Raw genomic sequence first — 24,900 nt, forward strand, 5'->3', positions numbered from 1 at the left:
TGGATTGAAACTCTCTACCTCTCCATGACCTCCCTAGTCTGCCATAGGTATCTTTTGAAGCAGTTAGGTGGTTAATTTACTTGTCCTTGCTAACCAGTCAAGTTGTTTGCTCTCTCCACTGCCTTTTCCTACAATGTTTATGTAAGAAATAGCCCAGTTCTGCTGGTAAACTGACTTTATTATTTTTTTTTTAATCTGTCTTAAGGCATTTATGTTGTCTTAAGAACTTTCCTGAATATTAAAAATATGATATTAGACACAATTCCTCACTCATATCATAAACTGTATCTTCTGGGACTCCAGTTTCATTTTTAATTACGTTGTTATCCTAATTATCTTATTAGAATCCTCTGGTGTAGACAGCCCTTTACAAAAGAATAAAAAAGATCTTTTTCTTTGCCCCTGTGGCAGGCTCACAATCAAATGTACGGAAACTATTACACTAATCACCACCATTTCACTGTTGTCTTCCACTTTTCCCATCTGTTTCCCCATATCCACCTGTCTCCTGCTACATCTTATACTATAAGCTCCCTGAGGCAGGCTGTCTTGCAAGGCTTTGCACAGCATTCATTCTTAATTGGGGTGTCTGGGTCATGGAACAGTTAAAATGATAGATTTGTTTTCTAGATTATCAATAACATAATTATGTTATATTAAGTTCATTTTTGCCAATGTTCTTTCTTAACTTGTAATTTTATAGTACTGTGTAACATTTCCAAGACAACTGGGACTAGCAATTCACATATTAATTAAAGAATTGATAAATAGCAACTGAAACAGTTTGAATACAATACAGGGAAATGTTTCTCCCTTTGCAATACCAATTCATCAGCTCAACATGAATCACAGAAGTGAGATAGGAAACACTGAAAGGAGAATTTGATTATGTGTTGACCTCGCAATTCATACTTCCCATTTTTCACAATTAGGTCACACTCATCTTTTCACATCATCCACAGGCACTTATAAAACCACTGTTTATCACTTTCCTTTATTCCTGCTTTGCAAATATGACATTTAAACAATATTTATCCTAAGGAAATCATAGGTCAGAATAACTGTCACTTTTTTTTCCCCTCTCAATTTAAAGCATGAGATTATACTTCAGAGGGCTGAAGTACCTTTTCTGTGAAGAAACGTTGAGGGAACTGGGCTTGTTTAGCTTGTAGAAGTCTCCAGGGAGACTTCATTGTGGCCTTACAGTACTTGAAGGGAGTGTGTAAACAGGAGAGGGTACTGCAGTTTACATGGGTGGATAATGGTAGGACAAGGGGGAATGGTTTTAAACTAAGACAGAGGAGGTTTAGGTTAGATATCAGGAGGAAGTTTTTCACCAAGAAGTTTGTGATGCACTGGAACAGGATGCCCAAGGAGGTTGTGGATGCCCCTCCCTGAAGACATTCAAGGCCAGTATGGATGTTGCTCTAAGCAGCCTGATCTAGTGGTTGGCAACCGTGCACACAGCAGTGGGGTTGAAACTGGATGATCATTATCGTCCTTTTCATCTCAGGCCATTCTATGATTCTATGATTCTATGAATTGAAACCCTCGTTCATCAGAGAGAGCATTGGTTTGAAAATATTGCGTGTTGGTTTCAGTAGTAAAGAAAACAAGCTCAAAATATGATACAGCTGTGCTGATCTCTTTGAGATTATTTTGAAAAGCTGGCTATTTGCCCTCTCTGACAGCCAATGAACATGGAAAATAATTTAATGTTCATGCCACTCCTATTTTGGCATAATATCTATGAATCATGTGGTCACCAGTTTTCAAATTGGTAGGAGATTAGCAAAGAGTCAATGACTGAAGTTTTGGTCATTACTTGTCCCATTGTTCCATACGGAAAAGCATTGTGAAATGAAATATCAAGGCATAAAGGACATTTTGTGTCATGACTCATAAGTCACGGGAGAAGTCTTTTTGAGTACATCTTAAGGAGTTTCTTTCTAATTTTGGAAGTTTCCTGTTCAAATGATCAACTTAGTATCCCTGACTGTCAGGCATAGTCCAAATATTCATGGCTTTGAGTCCAGAGGCTTCCACACCACTGAGTAATCAGCCATTTGCAATCACTTTGTGTGTCTTAAATGAATATGCTCAATCATGTTGCATCTGTGTTTCCAAATTTTCTAATTAGAAGGGAGGTTTGCAGTTAGATCTTCCTTAAGTCAACAAATATGCACTTATTGTTTGCCTGCATTTTTAAAATTATTATTATTAATATAAACTAAATATATGTGAAGGGCAGGCCCAGTTAGGTGCATGGTGAGACATATAAAATCCTGAACATTGCTCCAACAAAAACTGTATGGTCTTCCCAGAGGCCTGGAACTATTTCTTTGTGTGGCTCTTTATTACACTTGCACCATTTGTGTTAAACACGTTTGTGTGTGAGAATCCCCTTTGGGAGCAATACTCTCAATCCTTAGTCCACCTGGGTACTGTGCTTATCTGCATGTCATTTCAGAGCAAAGCTGATAACCTAATTAGATCACATGCTGGGCAATTCTCAGCACAGCAATGAGCCTTATCACCTCACTAGTTTTTCTCTATGAGACATCTTTATCCCAGAGCACGTGTTTGACCCTAATATCTGGCCCAAGACGAACTTTGTATCACTATTAGAAATTGGCTCTGCTAGAGAACTGTGAGCTTGCACCTTTCTGAATTTTAACTTTTGTCCTTTTTTTTTTTTTTTTTTTTTTCCTGACTGAGCTTGCACAAGTTAAAAACGGATTTTTGTGGAGATGGAACTGAAGTTAGACATAATATCAAGTAAACTTTGAGTTTTCGGGTCAGAGAAAGTCTAAGGGGCAGTGAATGGTAATCCAGCCATGGCAGATATGTCTCATACATCTGCATTGTGCTAGCACATAGGTCATACAGCATGAGCTGTGCAGTCCTTTTGCTTGTGTCTGAGAACTTGGTTAAGCTGTAGATATGATAACATTCACAGAGATGAACAGCAAGTGATTGACTATACACACACTAGCATAACATCAAATTTCTCTCTTTATCTGCCTTGCTAAGCAACAGCCATAGTCTTTGTTCTTGATTTCATGGAGAAAAAGAAGGGAGGAAATAGTCACCAGCCTTCCTCCACCCCATGAAAGAGCCACACCACATTTCACACTTGCACTGACAAGCTCACCAGGTGACATATACCAGATTTCTGAAAAGTATTGTGAAGTTCAAACAAAATTGTCTCATTTTTACTCCAATAGCAGCCTGTTTGTTCCATCCAATAATGCCTCTAGCTTTCTTGCTGTTGTACAGAACACACGCGTACACCTGCCATACATTTGGCATCAAAGGCATTGTACAGCTTATGTTGCAGAGCAAACATGCAACTGAGAGAAAAACACAGCAATCAAAAGCAGGCAGTGCTTCAATTTGATTTAATGTGAAAAACATGAATTTGTAACAAATACACTGCTTTTATTTTTGTCTTCTAGTGCTGTACAAGAATATTCTTTTGATGATAATTTGAGCAAACAAGATGTCTGTCAAAACTTCTGTAGCTAAATCAACAGATGTAGTGTAGCATTTTTGCCATTTTTTTTTTTTTTTTTTAATATCTGTTTGCATTACAGGTGCAACTGGAAACGCTCATTTTGCCCAAGATAATGTGCAAAGTTGTCAGTGTCTCAGTGCCCTCCTCACTGAAGGAAAGCACTCTCCTTATCCTGTCACTGATAGCCTTGATTTCATATTTGCAAAACTAGATCCTTTGGACTCTTAATGTTGTTAATGTTTGGAGAGGCTTAAAACTCTCCACTCACATTATCCGCATAATACCTGATCTGTCACACCTAATCTACTGCTCCCCAGTTTGCATTCACCTACCATAACTAGGATAAGACGATCCTAGGAAGAAACTTGATCATGAAGTAAACATTAGAAAGATTTGAATTCAGATGGGACCAGCCTAAAAAATAAGGAGGTAGTTTAGCTTCCCACTTCAGCAAAAGCTGTGATTGGAAGTTTAATAAAAGAAGGCACTTATTTGCAGCTGTCATTGAAAAAGTCTTTGAAGTTGTGTTAACATGGCGATTTTTAAAATTCGTTAGTTGACTTTCTTAAGATTTCCATTCCAAAATATCTTATTAGGGTGAATCTAGAAAAGAAGGAATCACAATAAAGCAGAGGTATTATGTTTGTGGAATTCATCCCCGTGGAAAATGACATGCCCTGCTGACCTGAGTGAGAAATCAATAGATGTACTGAAGGGATAAGCTGGTGCTGTCAGGGTGGGGGTCTTGAGTATATCCTGCACAAATGCCATTCAAGGACTCTAGTATTTTGGCTTTTGGCTCCAGATAGTAATTAGGTGACTCAGATTGCTGTCCAATAGATTAAATGCAATTGATTTCATCTTCAATACTTCTTAGTAAATCATTATCGTGTATGAAGTTTTGCACACACACACGAATAAATTAAATTGTAGTCACATCAACAGCAAATACACTTTTCAAACCTTGGTGACAGTAGAAAAATGGGGTCAATTTATCAGTTACTAACTGAAACAAAACATAGATAAGAAATCATCAATGATTTTTAACAGCAGGACAGAATCTCCAGCTATGCGAACTGTAGCAGATACAATCTGAATAACTATTTTTGCTGTGGCTGTATCACAGCCACTCCTCTTCTGGTGACAGAAGTAGCTTACTTGCACACATTTTAGATCTTTGGTTTAAGAAACGTTGTTTAGAAGGTAATTTTTTTTTAGATAAATATTATAAAATAAATAGTAAATAATTCCTCTTGGTGACTCTACTTTTTCTTTTTTTTTTTTATGTTACTTTAGCTTCACTCTATGTTTTAATCATGAAACTCATTATGTTTATCTATTGTTTCTAATAACTCACTTTCAAATGAGCAAGTGTTATTTATGAGGCACTAAGTAACGTTAGTAATGGATCCCATGTCTTCTTATCACTGCCAAACATTAAAAGAAGATGAAAAAAAAAAAGATTTATCTTTAACTCAATACAGAATTAAAAAAAAAAAAAAAAAAAAAAAAACCTTAAAATCAAATTTTCAGCTTTATTATATTCATTATTTGCCACTGCAACAAACAACCTCTGAGCTGTTGCCAGATAAGTTCATGCCTTCCCATTGGGACCATCAGTACCATTTATTTTGGTTATGCAATGCCCACAGTTTTCACTGTGCCAAGTTAGTGCTATTTTTACCCAAGTGACGCTTCATTAGAGGTAGTGACCTCTATAAATATCTTCCCAGGGTTTGAAAATAATTATCCTTTTTTTCAAAGTATGTTTTAGTTTGTAGTGACAGTTTCACCCAAAGAACACCACTTGCAGCCACCTATTCCTGCAGCATATTCTCACCTCATTTCATAAAGTGGTGATGTCTCTTGGTCATGTCAAATAGAGTTTTTGGATTCCACCCCATCCACTCCCACCCCCAGTGTCTGTTTATTTTTATGTCAGATCTGACATCCTATTATTTTATATTTTTTTTTTTCCCTGCTGAACAAGTTCCACATCACATCAGATTCATTGGTAGCAATTCACAACTCAGTCATGCTTGGCATCATTAAGAGTGCTTCTTATTAATACTATTTTATGTTATATCATACTTTATTTTTAATTTTTGGCACTGCTTTCCTGCTAACCTATAACACTAGGATTAATATCAATTAATGGTTATATTCTAAACCTGTAGTAAAACTACCTAAAATAGCACCAGCAAATCTGTGGCAGAATTTGCTATATAGTAGGCTTCTAATATTGTTATAGCTGTTTTAGCAGAAAACAATTTGATACATATGGCTACAGGTTTAGCTGCAGTATTTTCTGCTATAGTCATCTCCACCGAGTCAGCATTGTATCTTAACACAAGTCTATTTGCCCTTGCCAATTTAAACAATGCCATCTATGCCTGCTTTCCCTCAAAGTGCTGATTTTCCTTTATCATTAGAATGACTTTATCATTTTCTCACCTACCTCTGGCTCATTGGGGAAGCCCTGACAGTGTTCTTTATTTTACTGTTCACTTTAGGTTGTTATAAAACATTTTTGCCCTTCTTCTAAGGTGCTTTTGGACCATAAAATGACTTTTATATATCCTTTTGAATATATATTCCTGTAACACCTTTGCAATTGCCAAGTTGTTTCCTTCAAATAAAACTTAATCTATGACTGAACAGTTTCCTTTGCAAAACTCTTGGAAAATTCTCATCTGGCTATCCCATGCTGGTAATTTTGATGATTTTCCGCAGTCTTATCACAGCTGTAGCTCTGGCATTCTCTGCCTACCTCTAATCCAAGTCCTGTTAAGTTTGTTCCGGTGTTGACTGCTCCATAATACTGTAATAGGCATTGTTCTACTGCATGTTTGCTCAGAGAATGTTAGTGTAGTTGTTAAATCTTTCCCACTTTTATATCACTTTGTAATTACTGGTTTGTATTTGAAAAAATGATCATTTCCAGGTTCTCAAACACTGGAATTATTTGCCAGATTCCGTAATGATATCACTAAATAATGTCTCACTAACTTCATCTAAAGAAGAGAATTGCGAGAAGAGTTAGAAGAAGGATGTGAAGCTTCTTATTTCTATTTCTTAAGGTCAAAGCCTCCTTCTGAACAGACTGAAACCTATTTTTGGTTAGTGGTTAGTGTGGTTGAAGTGATGCATGGACCAGAGCTGATCATTTTTCAATCACACTACTGTAAATAGGCTCTGCCAGATCCTCCCTTGCAACTTCCACAGAAAATTTAGACTTTTGCTTACTAACATAGTAACTATGTGCTACTGATTATTTAAATAAATCCGTCCATTTCAGATGGATGCCTATGAAACGTCTTAGACCTTTTGACACCATTTAACTTAAGCAGCATACTTTGTCACAAATGTCTTTGTACAATTTAGCATTAAGCTTGGGACACTTTATCAGGCATTTTAGCGATGACTTCAGCCTCATTTTAATCTGCATACGTACCTTGTAGTGTTTAAGTCCCCAGCAGTTGGAATTTGTCTATTATAGAGAACTTGTATTAACCTTATTCAGATTTGGACCACAATCTTGGTCTCTTTATAAAATATGAACAGCTCAGGGATCTTGTTCATCAACATCTAATGTCTTCTTTTGTTCATTTTTAAAGCAAAATATTGCTTGGGCAGGTCTTAGTGTTGTTTATAGTAAAAATGTACAAGTTGTTTTTATATAAACCAGCCACATATAGCCTAAAGAGATATTTTATTTAGACCCTAGCCTCTTTGTGTATTTTCTCCGGATGTAGTTGGTGAGCCAGAAGGGTTTTCCAGGTGACTCAGTGGTCCAGGCCTCTACCTTACACAAGACTCTCGGGATTTTCTCTTTGCTATGTCATTTATGTGTATGTGTATAATGAATGTAACTATTATTTTAGAAGGTCTTTGTAAATCAATTTTTCTCAGAACTGACAGTTTTATTGAGAGTGCATTGTACTCTGGCTCTATGTTTGTATAATAAATCTGATATTCCTGAGATGAGTGTACAGTGCAGCCAGAGAATGACTGGAGAGCACTGGTGCCTCTCATTGCCCATTTTTCAGGTGTTGATGCTACATCAGCTCAGTGGTGTCAGGGTCATATATTCAGATGTACCCGAGAAGACAGCAGTTGAAGTAGGCAGAGAGAAGCATAAATTCCACCTTCTTGAAAAATGTACTTTGCTTGGCATTATTAGTAAGAGGGTGCTAGGGTTGATCTTGTTTCACTACAAAGTTGATTTTTACTGCCCCAAGACAATTTTGTGAGGAAAAATTCGCCTAAGATTTAGGTAATCAAGATATTTTTAGTTTAGTTACTGTATAGGAGATCAGATGTCTCAGATCATTATTCTGCCAAAGTTAGAAATTCCATTTTAATATAAATAATACTCCCCATCTTTAGTTTTTTTGCTTTTTCTCATATATGAATGTTCAAATGGTTTGTGAGTCTCACTGTGTGGAGCTGGAATATCTTATGTGAAGCCAAGATAAAAACTCCTTCAGCTACTTATTCAGCTCATTTTTTCAACTGTAACTGTACTGGCTTATAGTTAATCCAGATTTCTTTGGCATGTGCATGTAGTTCCTTTATGCTCATGAGATTTGGGGTATACACACATGCAAGATGCATGTTGATCCTGGCAGATCCAGAATCTTCTTGGTGGCTGAGAGGAGGCCTTTACTGCTACTCTTAAAAATTAGAAGTGAAAGAATGGGTTATTTTTCCCTTCTACTGATGACATTTATCACCACTTTGATCAGTTTTCTGGAGATTTTATATTATTTTTTCATATAATCTGTTCCTTTTTAAATCTACTGCTGTTCTATATGTCAGGTGCATTTTTGAGTGTATAGAAGATCAGCCTTCTATTTTATTTATTTATTTATTTATTTTGTGCCCATATGTCAGAGCTATTTTCACAAGGAAAATGGATAGAGGATTCATTTGTTTTTCAAAGTTAAGGCATAAGACAGCTTCTACTCAAGCAATTAGGTTTCCATGTTATACATTATTAACAGCTTCATTAATGCTATTAATGACTGCATTAAAGTCATATTTAGAAATGCCATGCAACAGTATTCCATCTTGCCATGCCTCCATTGAATCAACAAACGGTTCACATAACTTTTTTATCTGTCTAAAAAGTTGTAACAGAAAGCAAATATTATACATTTTAAACATAGACACTAATGCAGACTGAAAATTATCCAGAAATCTAGCAGCCATTCTCTAATCAAAATAGTGATTAAATGTTTACCATTGTTGAAAGATTTCTTTTTTTTTTTTTAAACTCAGCTCAGCTTCCAAAGGGTGTAGATACAATGCATTTTATACATTCATTATATAGATATAATGAAACAAGAAATTTTTTTCACTCTTGAATATTTTTTCAACCATTTGCCATGTCAGACCTGGAGGCAGTTCATCTGTGGTCAACAGGAACAGAATAGATACACAAAACTCTAGAATTATGGTAGAAAAGGTGCATCTAGATATATAGGTTACTCCAAAAGCAATGCTTTTTATTTGTTACTGTGGAAACTAAACAAATACAAAAACAAATAATAAAAAACAAAACAAAGACAAATAATACTATTTAATACAGCAAATTCTGAGCTACAAAATAATTTTTTTTTTTTCACGTCACTACAATTAGCTGTGTATTTTCACCAGCAATGACCCAGGCCCTGTGTACCACACTCTGCACTCAATCTGCACGAGAATTGACCCACTATTGCTGTTGTCATTGCTTAAATACACCACCCATTGCCTCTCTGCGCTCACATGCACTATTTGGGCTCCATAAATATGTCAAATGTCAGTGGATATCAATGGGCACGTTTTTTTTCTGCAGGGAAAAATTCAGTGATGCATCTTTGCTTCATACACACTTCCAAGTCGAATGTCATTCTGTCAGACTGGCCCTCTGCTACCATTCGTCCCACACAGCAAAACATAATGGGATATTGGTGGGAAGGTTCAATCTCTGCTGCTTTACCACCAACATCTGCCTCTGACATCATGGGCCAACATAATATAAAAGGAGGCATTACTTTTGGAGCTATCTTCATTTTTCCTTTTGCCTGTCATGATCAATTTTCTCATGTTCCAGAAACATCAGAGAAATATCTTTACTGATAAAAATTAGGTGAAATGGTGTGTGTAAAATCTTCTTCACACATACACAAAAAAACAATCAGTGAAGATAATTTGTCAAACGGAATTTATTACTCATTGAAGGAAGACATCTTTTACATACGTAGAAGGAAGCAGAGTGGATGTAGCAGTTTGTAAAACAAATCTAGTCTCACTCACTAAGCTTTGCTGTAGAAGGATCGTCTTCTGGTAATCTAAGACATTCAGTACACTTGTGCAGTTTTTGCTTCTCCTTTGAGAATTAGCACTATGTCAGAATTTTTTGTAGACGGAACTGTTATTCCAGGTAAAGTACTTGAAAATCCATTAAGTGGGGAATGCCCTTTGCCTTGGCAAGATGCCTGACCTGACCAATGGATCTGTAACCTGTATTGTCTATTCTGAGCTGAAGTTTGTGTTACCAATTTATCAGCATTATAGCATTAACCTATCTTGTTCGAGACAATGATGTTACTCTGGTTTGCAAGTATATAGCGAAGAGTCTCTTCTAACTGACAGGTATCCTGACAGAAATTGCTGAAATGAAGCTACAGCATTTTTACTAACTCCCAACTGCTGTGAAGGAAGCAGAACCCTGCTGTTTTCTCTAACATGATTTTCTTGGTTCCTGAAAAGAGCTTTTGTCTGATACTAGCTATGGCAGTAAAAATTCAAAATCGGAAGTGGATCACAGCCAACTCTTCCACTTGTGCTCAGGATAAGTATGCCATTAACCACATCTCTTAAAGTTATTTATCTCACGAAAGCAAATGAGTTTCAAGAACTCCATTTACTGTTATATGAATGCAAATATCTGTTATCAGGTCTTTGCTGTCTAAGTTAGGCATTTGACAGGAACAGAAGTGGAGTTTGCAGTGCAATACAGCCTATGCCTATAGCTTGTTTGTAAAATAATGTCTGGTAGATAATAAAAATATATAGTCTCTCTCTTTCTCTCCCTCTGTCTTTCTCCCCTGCCAAATGTATATATAAAATAAGGTAGAATTTAGAACATTATTGACATCAGCCCTTGTTTTTTACATGTATTTGTTTGGATTTCTCTCCGGTGAACTTGAGACCTCTCTCCCAGGGACACAAGATGGTCTATTATACATAATTCTCACACGAACTTTATGGGAAAGTGTCTTCTATCTCTGTATCTCTGTGACTCTCAACTGTTTGACTATCTCAATTTTTTTTTCTTAGAAAACATTCAAGGTATATCATAAATATCAGTGTGAACATTAACGCTATTGCTAATTACAGTGTTTCCCAGGGATAGCTTCTCTTTTTTTCCCCACTATGTAAACACTCCCTGAACTAGAATAGAATCATAGAATCATGGAACAGAATCGCTAGTGTCAGGCTGCCCAGAGCCCCATCCAATCTGGCTTTGAACACCTTCAGGGATGGGGCATCCACAGATTCTCTGGACAGCCTGTACCTGGCATTGTACAGAATTTCCCCTCAACACCTAACCCAAATCTCCCCTCTTTTAGATTAAAACCATTCCCATTCTCCTGTCACTATCAGATCATGTAAAAAGTCAGACCCCCCCTGCTTGTAAGCTTCTCTCAAGTGCTTTAAGGACTCATTGATGTCTCTCAGGAGCCTTTTTTTCTCCAAGATGAACAAGCCCAGCTCCCTCGATGTTTCTTAATTCGAGAGGTGCTCCAGCCCCTGACCATCTTCATGGCTCTTCTCTGGACCCTCTCCAAAAGGGTCCACACCTTTCGTGTCCTGGGGGCCCCAGACCTGGATGCAGTAATCCAGTTGGGCCTCACAGGCACAGAGTAGAGAGAGACAATCCCCTTCCTCTCCCTGCTGGCTACCCCTTTTTTGATGCAGCCCACGATACTGTTGGCCTTCTGGGCTGCAAGTGCACTTTGCTAGCTTGTGCCAAGCTTTTCATCTACCAGGATCCAAGTCCATCTTCACAGGGCTACTTTCAATGATTTCTTTTCCAAGTCTGTAGACATATCTTTGATTGCCCCAACCCAAGTGCAACACCTTGCACTTGAACTTGTTGAACCTCGTTAGGATATTGTGGGCCCACATTTCAGGTTCATCTAGATGGCATCCCTTCCTTCTACTGTGTCAGCTGAACCGCTCAGCTTGGTGTCATCTGCAAAATTGCTGAGTGCACTTGATCCCAGTTGCTTTTAAGAAGAAGGTACTGTTGATGGCCTGGCTGGCAGCTCTATTCCCTAGATAATTCCACATCTTGTTTCTACCTCAAAACAGCTTTAATTTGCCTCTGGAAAATTAATTCACATGAACAAAGATAAAATCTATTTACAGAAGATACTGGAAGTTTGTTGAGAAAAATTTCTGGTGCTGAAATGTCCTCTCCTGATTTGTCTGCTTGCAGAGACACAAGTTGGACAGAATTATAAGTAATTTATTCTCTCTAACTTAAAATCTTTTTTTTTTTTGTTAGTTTTTATTTTCCAGAAGATTTTCAGAAATGGTTGCTGACTTACTTGTCTCCAAATAAAATGTTCTGTGAAATATATTTTTCATGAAACTCATTACTGAAAATCAGGTTCTTTTAATTTACTTCAGATGGAGTCACTAAATACACACTTATGAAGATAGTCCACATTGCACAACAGCAGATGTGTTAGAGGGAGTTAAGTAATATAAATTTCATCTACTAGCATGGATATATTAATGACATGATTGTGTGTGACTTCAGTGTTTTAACTTAGCTGATCAGGTAATATGCCTGTTATGTACCAGGTACAGTCATTAAGAATAATATCAGTTTAGTTGTGTTCATTTCTAATATTAACAAATAAAGAACTACTTTCCCAAAGGGATTTACAATGTTTTATAATGCAACAAATATTCAATCAGAGGAAAGTTAAAAGGTCAGATGAGTGAGCTGCAGGAGTTATTCTGGGATGAGAGGAGCATTGCAGGCTGCTGAAGGGCCTTGAGAACATGCAGAAGCATGGCTCTGCTCCTCAACAGTTTTCCCTCTACCTAGGAAGTGGGGCTACTTCCCTTGAGTGCTTGTAAAGAAGTGGAAAAGATCTCTCCTTCTCAAGGACAGTTATCTCAGTCAGCAATAAGTCATGCCCCTTCACATGTGAAGTAGAGACAAGGCCACTTGTCAAAACTGTAAAAGCCTCCCCAGAGTCATGGTACCAAGCTTGTCAGAGTTCAAGAAACATCTAGACAAACCTCTCAGGTGGTCCTATGTGGAGCCAAGAGTTAGATTTGATGATACTTATGAGTCCCTTCCAATTTGAGATACTCTAGGATTCTGTGAGTGAGAATGAAATAGCTTGCACAGAAAGACTGCAAGCTATTTCCCAGTCCATAGAGTTGAAAATCACAGACAAGATGTGGCAATTACAGAACCATTTTTATTGCTGCAAAATTACACAGTTTTATTGCCTTTATACAAATGCTGAAGCATATTTCAACTGTGTGCAAAGCAGCATATTCACTCATGTTACTTTTAACAGAAAATCTCTTGAAAACAGGTTGGGCAAGAAATGTTTGTCATAACTGCTGGCTGAGCAAGTCATGCAAACCTAACTAGATAAATAAGGTAATGTGTCCTGCCACTTGTAATTTTGTCCTCCATTATGTTTCTTCAGACGGTTCTTAATTTTCATCTACATGTCTCCATCTTAATAAGACTTGCATTTGGCTAGATCAGTAATAACAGAAATTATACAAAACTTATCATTTCTTGTAACTGAAATATAGCACATCTATATAACGACTTAAAAACAACCAACCAACCGAAAAACGAAAAAAAAAGCATATATAAGCAAGCAAACAAATTAACAAAGTCTCTATTGAAATGTGCCTTTTAAAGATTTGTTCAGGAGTCTGCAAATCCAGTGAAGAAGCTTTTGAGGAAGTGGATGTTGCATGTACAAAATGTTGGAAGAGATTAGTCACATAGGTTTTGCATTCTTCATGCTGTTTCTACAGGAGATGTGCTGAAAGCCATAAAGATATGCTTCTTTCTCCAACTAATTTATTTCACATATACAATAATTTGCAGTTAATAAATCTAGGATAGATTTCGATGGTATGGCATTGGTGTGGCAAACAGAATGGATAATTTTATTCATAATGTGGTTGTGGTATTTTTATAATCAGTTTTGTAATGTGATATCACTGGAGAGTATCATCAACCAGCATTCAATATTAAACAAAGTTTTCCAAATCAACACATGCTATATACTAATTCATGTCATCAGGGTTCCATCTTATGGTGTAAGAGACTCATCTTGTGTGCACATGGCTTTCAACAAGATGATAGTACTGAGAAATTTACTCATACAGTTTTATGGCTGGGCACTCCAGATGGAACATTTTACCATAGTAGGACATTTTACCAAGAGGAAAATAATTCCCTCACCAGTCAGACTTCTCTTGACTTAGGAAAACAAAACTTGTGGAAGGGTGGGAACTTTTGAGCTCTTTAATGAGAAATAATGACTTTAAAATAACAGTCTCAGTGGGGAATATTCAAAGAACCTTTGTTTATTTCTTCCACCTGTTGGCTTGGATGTTTGGCTTCTCTTAAAAAGCAAAATGTTTAATTTGAGAAAATAATTTCCTTAGAAATATCAATTAAAGAGGGAAATGTGTTTAAATCCAGTCATATAAACAATCCAGAGTTTAATATTTGTGCAAAATAATTTATAGTTCAAATCTCTATGTAATGGTCTACTTATATTCTAAACTTTGAGAAAATAGAAATCTTGATCCTGCATCTCACTGTGCTAGTCATCAGGCTTAGTTCAGGTATAGTCTACATTTTTTCAAGTGTTTTCAGCTGTTAGGAAGAAAAGGTTCAGGCTACCAGCAATCTAATGACTAGTTCCTTCAGATTGTTGCCTTTCCTGAAGGGCCTTCCTTAAAGTCCAAACTGCGCTAAAAGAATGCAAAATTGGCTCTCACTGATTCTGGATTGTTCTGGATCTACTACTTGTAACATTTCAACACACATAAGCACAGATCCAATAAAACATGTGCAAAGTTTGAAAGCCATGAGTAACTCCAACTGAACATGCCAAAGATGGTAGGATGAACCATTGAATTCCAGAGTAAAAATATAGAATGAAACTGGGTCTTCAAACACAAAACTGCAAACTTTAGAAGGATAGTTAATCAGCACTTGTCAAGAAGGATGAGAAGGATGTTGCTTTTCAAGTTATTCTCATAAATCATTATGGTATCTAACTTCATCGAACAATTCCTGAGAAATATATTTGCATTTTCTTAAGTTTCTGCTTATTGTGGCTTTTAACTCCACTAGGAGATTGGATATTGGACTGAACTGTATAAGTAATATTTTTCTACTTCAGCAAAACCGTTAGATCTACACAAGCAAGCACTGAGTAGAGACTGGAAATATTTTTAAAGGTCAAATCATAAAACTGTAAACTCCAGAGGGAATTATCTCCAGAGAGTTATATCAAGTGTACCACTCCTCCTGTATGAAAGCTTAATTGATGTCACTTGGTTGAAATTATTATCTCTTGAGCTGTAAGCTGATATGATGTTATGTAAGGTATCAGAGTAAAATGCATTTTTCAGATCAGATTTTAAGCCCAGCTTGCGATATCACAATTGTTCATTGTAAAAAATGATTATTATGTCACAAACAGAGGATTATGATGTCAGGTGGGGAATAAGTGCAGAGCAGATAAATTCTTAAGAAACAACAGTGATTCTGTTTTCATGCACTGTCTTCAGAAAGAAGGAATGGGAGAAAAGGAGTGCAAGGAAATATACTGCACAGAAGAACACTTGTTTCCAAATAAGACATTTCATAAAGTTTTCCATAAGGTGACAGCTGCTTTTTCAAGCACCACATTCTGCTCTCTGTTACATCAGTGCAAATCCAGAGGAACTGCATTTGAATTGTTTTTTGCTTACAATTGACATCAGGGTAACCGAGAGTAAAATTTGGCTTTAATACATTTTCTCAGAAACAGAAACCATTTATTGCCCTCAAAATAGGGAAGGGGGAATTACCACACATCATATGACATCATGTATCGTTCAACACTTCGGAAGAAAAATGGAGAGCAAGAGCTGTTTGAAGTCTGGGATGTTGTTTTTTTTCCCTCTTCTCCTCCTTCCAATTTGAACAATTTATTGGGAAACACCCCTTTTCTGAAGCACTGTATAGACCTTTTGGACACAGGGGAGCTCTCCTCCAGTTGGTTTTGCCATCACAATAAACCCTTTAAGGACAGTAATTCTAGTCTTCAGCACGCCTTCACTGTCATTAGCAACATAATGCAAGTAGTTTCAAGGATCCTTAACAGCAGCTAAAAAGGACTGCTTGAAACAAACTTAGACTTGATAAACTTAGGTCTGAGGTATGGAATATTGCTTTAAGTGGTAAATACTGGTCTTTGTTTGCAATGTCATGTAAAACCATCTTCCTGAAGCCACCGGGTTTTCCATACCTTTGTTCTGTGGTGGGGGAGGAGGAAAGCGAGATTTCAGCTTCTAAAAGCAAATGACAAGTAGTTTCAGAACCTAAATACTAACACACCAACCTGCTGGCTTCATTTGTATTCAACAGATGCTTCGTTTTTTCCCCCTCGCTGCCTAGTCTGTACTGATCAGTATAAACAATGGAATTTTTGTCTTTATGAACATATTCTTGTTCTGTTTCACTTGAAGGTAGAGATAAACATGCAAGAAAAAAAAAAATGAGAAAAAAAAAAAAAAGCAGAAAAGCGACCTTCACGGGCACATATTTATAGCTCTTTTAAGATTGTTATGTAAAGCTTTATTAAATACACTGGAATTTGGCAGAGAGATTCATGAAATCAATATAAGAGATGTATGAGCTTTAAACAGAAAAATAAAGCAACAACAATAAAAACCTGAGGGATCCATCTGTGAGATATTTTTAAATGCCAGGGGGAAATGAAGAAGGCTAATTATGCTAACTATGTTGTACTATTCACATGCAACATGTATTGTCTCTCCCTATATGCATATACATATATATGCTCAGTATGTACATATTTTATATTTTAGTCCTTTTTTTTTTTTTTTTTTTTTTTTTCCCCCCATAACTGTTGGTATAACATGATATGTGCTGTAATTACACTATTTTTCATGTGCAGAACACCTGGCTTATATATATATTTCCTTCCTAGTCTGATCATAAGGTGTTGCTATGTAGCTAATTTTGGTCCAGAATTAAAATTTTTCATTGTTATGGAAAACATTTACTGTCAGTACCAGCATCTTTGTCTTCCTTTTCCTCTAGCACAGGGAATGGGGCAGGCTATGAAAGAGCAGAAAGCTGCTATACAGTGTCAGCAGATTGCCATTATCGTATGATCTCCAGCAGGGTGTCAGGCTGCACTCCTCCCCACATCTGGCCATATGTTTCCTTTATCACCTTTAGCACTGCTGTTAGTGCTCAGTCACTGGGTGACTGCTTCAGGGAGCTCTGAGTGCTGAAATTGCAGCTTCAACTTCTTGGGGAGAAGAGTAGAAAGATGGACTGCCACTGCTCAGACTTCGGTTTGGCTGCACATTCACCAAAGCCAAATGCTTACTAGAGAGTCAAGGATGTGTGTTATCTACCTCATGCTCCTTCTATTAATACTTTCTGTACTTACATATAAATATCAAAATAGCAAAATATCTCATATTTGAAGAATTTCTAGAATGTCTGAGAATGCCTGGGAAAGAAAAAACTAAAATTTCAGCTATTTTCTAGTTCTCTTTAGAATTGCTCAAATGTTATATGTGTGTGCATGTGTGCTGTATACAGTTACACTACATTTGAATTTCCACCAGTGAAGATGTGATCCAGGAAACTGTCACCTTCAACCTTGTATTGTTTCAATAGGTCTTGAAAAGCTTGCATAAAATGTTCTTTCTGATTCCATGTGAGCAGTTATAGGACCATGTGCCAGTATGGGACCTGGCACAAACTTTACAATATTCAAGTGTTGCTACCATCATTTTCAAACATTAAAGCCAATATTCAGGTCGGTACACACAATTCCTTGGTTGTAACCCACCAATTTGAGTGGATGAGCTGATCAGATGGTGCTGAAATGCACCATTCACCACCTCAATGTGCTCACATCCATTATCTGGGCACAATAAATGGTCAGCAAGTGTCAAAGGGTACAGTGTTTTCCACATACAGGAATTCAATGACACACCTTTGCTTCTTCTGCATTTCCACATCAGATGGCGTTCTCTCAGGCTGCCCCTCCACTGCCATCTGTCACACAACAAAATGTAATGGAATATTGGCAGGAATGTTCAACATCTATTGCCATGCCACGAACATCTGCCTCTGATGTCATGTGCTAACATCAAAAAGTAGGAGGCATTACTTTCACAGCAGACCATATAACTTTGTTTTGGATTTCAAGTGTTCATGAGACAAAAAGAATTTGTCTTTTCTGTATTTACACTCACGTTCTTAAAATACCATGTATGATGATATCAGAGAAACAAATAGGAAAATAATGTAGTGGAAAGATTTTCTAAAATTGTTACAAATTCAAACCAGAGAAGGGATAAAGTTCCCCTCCCCTTCTGAAACCCCTGTTCACTGGGGATTCAGAGAGGGAAAGAGAGAGTTAGTTAATGCTTTCTTAGAGTCTGTTTTTCTTTGAATCCACCCCCCAGCCCCTCCTCTTCTAGCACACACTTTCACATATTGCTGACTCTAAAAGCATTCACAAAGGTCAAATTATTGAAAGTTCAACCAAGTTTTTCTAAGCTATCATAGTTTACCTTTCATTCCCAGTTTCCACAGAGTAATGATTAAATAGCTATCAGTTTTGGCATCAGAAGCCATAAGCTGACTCTTTAGACCTTATTTTGTGTGATATTGTTTGATCTTCTTAAGATGATTTCCGCCCACGCACTCTGTTCAACAAAATATGACTTCTAATTTGTCTATGAAAAACCATCCTCATTAAAAAGTTTTCAGTCTAGAAACTCAAATACAGCAGAATACGACAGCCAGTGGTTACAGTTTTGTTGCTTTTATGTCTTTGTCGTATAGTAATGAACCACTCAGCACAAGGAAGAATAAAATGAAAAAGTAAAAAAGAGAAGAAACAAAGGTCCAGAAAAGAACAATGATCACTGCAGATGTTGCATTACTCTTCTGTTTGTGGTTTCTGCATATGACTGCTGCAATTCACCTAGGCTATTTAAAACCTGTGATGAATAGGTGGTACAAAAGATAGTGTCATGTCTTTCAAGTCTTTGACAGTTGGCAGGAGAGGTTACTAAGCAAAATCACACAGGCCAAAAGGTTGGCCATGATGGATCCCAGACACAATAGAACTGGGAATTTTCTGTATACCTAGTGATAAGGAGGGACTTCCAGAGCTGACAGAAAGGACTTGTGTCCTATGATGAATGAAGAGGTAAGGATACTATTGGCAAAGTTTGTAAGAAACACTGGATCAATTTCTTGCCATTTTACTGTCTTAGTGTGTGGCCCTGAGCAAATCCCAAAGGATCAGACCTTGAAAGGTGTATAAGGGTCTAAAGATGCAAATAAAAACATAAGGGGACTTTCAAAGACAAGTAGGAAATTCCGAAAGGCATATTTTGATATTGATCTACATCCCTCTAAGGTCGTGCCCTTATTTTTCTGAGACACAGCAGTCCTCTGGGTTTTGTGCAGGAAAGCATTTTACTTATTGTCAATTGGTTTTTGGCAAGGCAAGGCAGGGGAAGGGAAGGGAAAGGAAGGGAAGGGAAGGGAAGGGAAGGGAAGGGAAGGGAAGGGAAGGGAAAGTGGATGCTAATGGCTGAAACTGTAAATGAGCACCAAAGTAACTGAATCAGTAAAACATTTGTGTGTAACAGAACTTGCAAGATATTTCTACCACCAGCTGGGAAAAGGACAGGACCACTTCACTATCTGTCTTAGAGCTCTACCAACTACTCTAGCATTCTGCAGGCTGTTTGGGAGGAGAACTCCTACCTTGATTACAGTTCCCTCAACTAAGGGAATGTTATTTCAGGCCTGGAATATGATTTAAGGTAGCCAAAATTTTCATAGTTGTTCCTTTTTTTTCCCCCTTCTTTGTAATTATTTTTCTTAAATTGGCTTTTCTCTGAAGAATTAAAACATCAAATTTGGCTTTGCATTTCCCTCATCCTCTGTACAAAAAAAAACCCATGTCCTTGCCCATATTTCCTCAACAAAGACCCAACAGCCAATAAACACAAGAAATCAGAGGAACAGAAGTAGCTGAACTTGAAAGTTAATAGATTTGGAAGTTTTTTTCAATGTGGATGACTACCTATTGGAAACGAATCTATTGTAAACAGAACCTACTGACCCATAACATGAGTTGGGAAAAATAAGTTTTTTGTTAATACTGCTATTAATGTTACATTCTTGGCACTGAGCTATTAAGATGAGTTTCTTACTATGGCTTTGGATATCATAGTTCATGTACGCTTTATTATGAAGATGAACATCAAGCAGCTGAGGTCAAGGGAATAGAAAAAGTTTGTTTAGGTTCAAAGAGCTATTTGTAAATGCTGCTGTTCAGACAGACATATAACCTGTCTACAGAACAGGATGCAAAGAATATTTTTGAAGAATTTGATGAGGTGTTTAATAGACCTGAAAGCATTGTGAATAAAACACATCATACTGATACAGATCCCATTATGCTGCCAAAAGCACAAAAATCACATATAGAACAGTCTCATTAGTCCTGAGTACTGAAGGAAAAGTTGATTGTGACAAGATGGCAAGAAGGAGTGCTATTGAAAGAAGGCAGATACTATCTGACTTGGTTAACAACTGATCACATGCAATAATCAGAAATGTTACAGATTTATGTAGATTCAGGAGATTCATATAAGGCTACCAAATGCAATATAGCCCAAGGGAGAGCTCGGGAAAGACATGTCTAGACGTCTAACAGCAAGGATATTTCCAGGCCTAGGTGCTAGCTAGTGATCTTAGCAACTCTAGCTTGATAAAATGTTAACATTTACACTTTTGTCTGCTTTATGCTGATGCATTTTAAGCAATTTTGCTCTGTGATTGCTTCAGAACTGAAAAACTGCCACTCCACAGAGTTTTAAATCACTTAAGATCCAGGTGGAAGCAGCAGTATACATCTTGAACTAGTCTGATAATCATCAACGCTGTTAAAGAAAATAATCCAATACTCAGTTCAGCAGATCTGGATATCACAAGTATTTATCTTCATCATACAAGCTTTTTATAGGTTTCTTTTTTTTTTTTTTTTCTTCTTTCTTTTTTCCCTCATTGCATATTAAAGAGAAAAGAGTACCCTTGTCAGCCCAGAGGAGCAATGCTGTCAAATTGTCTCCAGGTTTAAATTCCTGTCTGACATAGGCAAAGGTTTTGAACCTAACTGTAGAGCTTCATTGCACGCTGTCTTCAGAAGTGAGGCCAGCATCTACAGTTCCTCTGCATTTCTGCTTACTCAGCATTTCCCCAATGCCTGTTCATAATTCTTTCTGCTCTGTTAGCTTGCACTGTATTTGCATGAAAAGCAATCCCCATAAGGATTTTATTATTATTATTATTATTATTATTATTACTATTATCATCATCGTCATCGTCATCATCATCATCATCATCATCATGTTTCTGGAATGTCCCCACAAAAATATCTGTAGCATCCCAAATAAATAGTGGACAACTGTGATGTAAAAACAGAACATGGAAGCTGAGGCCTGGATCTTCTTAAAATGGGATTTTTCTTCTGAACTCAATATGTTGCAAAACTGCATCCTTAGCGTCTCACACATCACATGACAAGTGCATTTATTTATAATTGAGCTCTAGGCTAAGGCTCCTTTGGGCCAATAATTATTCAGTTATTCTAAAGTGTGTTACAAGTATCATTATGTATACAACTGGAACAATTTCAAAGGGACCCTGTGCAGAATTGTAAATACTCTGCTTATCAAGCAAATCACCTGCTATGGGAGGAAACAGCAAAGAGTGTATCTGAGGTAGAATTTCACATTTCCTACAGGAATGTGTCCTATAAAGAGATTTTTAATATTCAAATACAACATGTGGGGTTTTTTGTTTGTTTGTTTGTTTGTTTTAATTTTATTTTTGGTTGTCTTGTTTTGGTTATTTTGTTTTTCTCTTCTCTGATGTTGCCCAGAACATGCATAATAAACCCAAGAAATCTTATATTGCTAGTCAAGTACTGCCTAGAACTTGTATAATAAACTCAAGAAATTTTATATTGCTAGTCAAGTACTGCCTATTGAATTTGGATGCTGCTAATTCCCATGCATTTCTGAGAAAAACCTGATTGTATCGATATAAACAAGTAATGACTCATCTGAGATACAGGAAACAATTCTGAAAACATAAGTACATTTTTAAAGCACACTGAAGATGTTCTTAGAGCAGCTAAGCTTTCAAGAGCTTCTACGTGTAAAATGAGAGCAGCAAGAAGATTTGCAGTAATAATGAGTCAAGTAAGACTGTAAGACTATTTCTGACTAATGAGAAGCATCAAATGATGCCAACTTTGTAAGTGTCTGAAAGAATAATTCTGCACAAATGGTCAATACTAAAAGCCCAGACACATCCAAGAAGAAGTTTTTATAGGATTTATCAATGTGAACTTGTTGCGCATATTAAAAGGCAGTATAAAAATCTCCAAATAATAATGACACACAGCATGAGACCAGAAACATTACACAGAACCCACAAATGTCTATCTGGATTTTGGGAAGTAAAATACTGTATCGAATGTCATGTAAATGCTGTTACAGAAAACAAAAAGCCTGCAACAGCTATGGGAAATGATAGAGAAGAACTGTTGCTTCTTTTGAACTCACAGAGTAATAATGGAATAATTAAGCTAAAAACTGTGGTTTTTGTTCTTCAGGGGCGAAGGATATTATTTGAAAAACCAAGGAAAGCTGGGATTTTACTTTCCCCTCCCTCAAAACTCAGCAGTTAGATCACTTTCAAAGGACCAAATTAAAAAAGGTGAATGGTTTTGTCATTTGAAAGTGAGTTGTTGTCGACCCTGAATTCCCAGAGTTGACGTTTCTGGCACTTGCTGTAGGCATGTTGGCCAAATAATTCCTTCCAAGCAGAGCCCAGTTTCGCCTTGGCAGAAGCACCATATGGCAATGGGTGTCTTCGAGATATAAAGCCTCTTCAAACACCACTGAAGTGCTGCCATTGCCCCTCTCCTTTTAAGGGGGTGTAGCATATGCTATCCTGACTACCTGATTAGCACTACTTAGAGCTAAATAGCAGGAGGATGACCCAGAGGGTCAGATTTTACCCTTCTCTTTGGACTGGCATATTCCACAGAGGAAGGCAAAAAGTGAGTGGTCTTACACATAAAGGATGCAAAGAGGTTGCGTCTCTCATCTCTCTTAAAATGATGTTCTATCTCTAAAAGCCCAATCTTTGATAAGTTATGACTCAGTATATTTGATCCATGTTTTCTGAGCAAAAATATATATTGGCTGGGGACCATGATTTATTTATGTGGTTGGTGGAAAATAGCCTGGAGTGAAAATAGCCTACACTAGAAAGACACAATTTTATCTTATTCTCTTTTCCTTACGCAAGAAAGAAAAAAAAAAAAAAAAGGTAGTTGAGTCTTCTTCATGCGACCAGAAGTATACTGAGTGTAACAACATTGCAAAAAGATGTGCTTTGTGAGGTCCTGAATATGGTGCACATTTTGTGTTTTGTTTCTAATTGTTTGCTGCATACAAAAGGATAATTCAGTAGGCCAATTCTCCAAATAATCTCAAAGCGACATGAATTCCTTTGCAGAGTGAATGTCTGTAGCAAGTAATCCATGGAAAACAGACAGGCATCTCTTGTCATTTTGGGGCTCTAATCCACTGCCTGGAGCATGAAAATGCTCAAGATAACAAGTGTGGGAATGACCAAAATCAACATTATTTTTGGATTTTATTTTCTTAACAATGCTGTTGGTCAATAGAGTTGCTGAATCTGTCAGATACAATGCCACGGGATTAATGAATTAGGCTCAGGAAGCAGAAGAATTTTTAAAAGAGGAGAGGGGAAAAGCTCCTTCTTTTCGACCGGCGTGTGAATACTAAGGAATGAAAGCAGCAATGCCAGAATTTTCACTCTTGCTTTACCGTAGCACCAAGTCTTGTTCTACATGAGCCTTTACATTTTAATTAGAGCCATACTGACACCCGCATTTGCAACTATGAACTTCAGCTTCGAAGTTAGGAATATTTCCTAACTAGGCACTGACTTATTAGCTAGGTTTGACAACAGAAAATAGATGCTGTGTTCTGTAAAATTCAGAGTGTAGTGTGATCACCTTTGGTGGGATCAGACAACTGATTTTTAACTGAAAAAAAAAGGAAGGAAGAAATGTCACTTAGATGCTGCAGACACCACAGCACACTGACAGAGTTCTTATGGACAAGTACAGAGCAAAATAGACAGAGGTCTCTTATAGACACTGTCTCTTATGATGACAGTGCTTCGTAAAGGTTGATTTCCAACTTTTCTGTCATTATTGCATCAGGAATGCAATACATGACACGTATCAGTATAAGACACTGCTTTTCAGATTTCATATTAAATCGACATTCAACTCAGAGTAGAAGATTTAATTAACCATCACTCACTGGAAGGGGTTGTTCAGATGTGTGGGAGGGGAGAGTTTCAGTTTGCTTACATGTTTGTATTTACAGCTCTCTAACATTTAGAAGACCTCTGGGGATTTTGTCTATCCTTTTGTTTAAACAAACAAAACTCTTTATCTGTCTTTATTGCATAAAAATATAAGGTTAAAATAATCAGAAATTTGAAGATTTGGAGCACTTTTAAGAATGCTTCAGAGAATCCTCCAATGTAATTTATAAGCCCCTCTAGACCTGTGCATGTCTCGAACTGACTGCTGGAGTGGGCTTTGCGAGGAATTTCTTCTGCGGAACCGGAGTAGTGCGGGAGGTGGGGAGGGTGGGAGGGTTGGAGCAACCTTCCCTAACAAGGCTTTAAAAGCTTCAGTGGTAAAGTTATGCTGATGGAGTACTTCGTTACTTGTTTCTAGCTGGGAGCGACCCAAAGAGGATTATGTTTTGGGCAGGAGATGTTATTTATGTGGGTAGAAACATTGTGGTTTGCGTTGTGCTGTTGTTTTTCAAGGGGGACGAACACCTTTTAATTAGAAGCGTAAAATGAAATATTAACAATAAAAAGAAAACAACAACAACAACAACAACAAAAAAAAAAAAAA

The 24,900-nt window shown here is 37.1% G+C and overlaps 1 protein-coding gene across 1 annotated transcript in view; it reads left to right on the top strand.

The window, feature by feature from the left end:
- SEMA3A (semaphorin 3A) overlaps positions 1-24,900 on the top strand; it is a 327,247-nt gene that overhangs the window by 131,839 nt on the left and 170,508 nt on the right. The window lies entirely within an intron of this gene.

The sequence above is a fragment of the Centrocercus urophasianus genome, unplaced genomic scaffold, assembly GCF_019232065.1.
Source record: "Centrocercus urophasianus isolate 14NV4802_14NV808 unplaced genomic scaffold, USGS_Curo_1.0 seq_15, whole genome shotgun sequence".
In the NCBI taxonomy this organism is placed as follows: domain Eukaryota; kingdom Metazoa; phylum Chordata; class Aves; order Galliformes; family Phasianidae; genus Centrocercus; species Centrocercus urophasianus.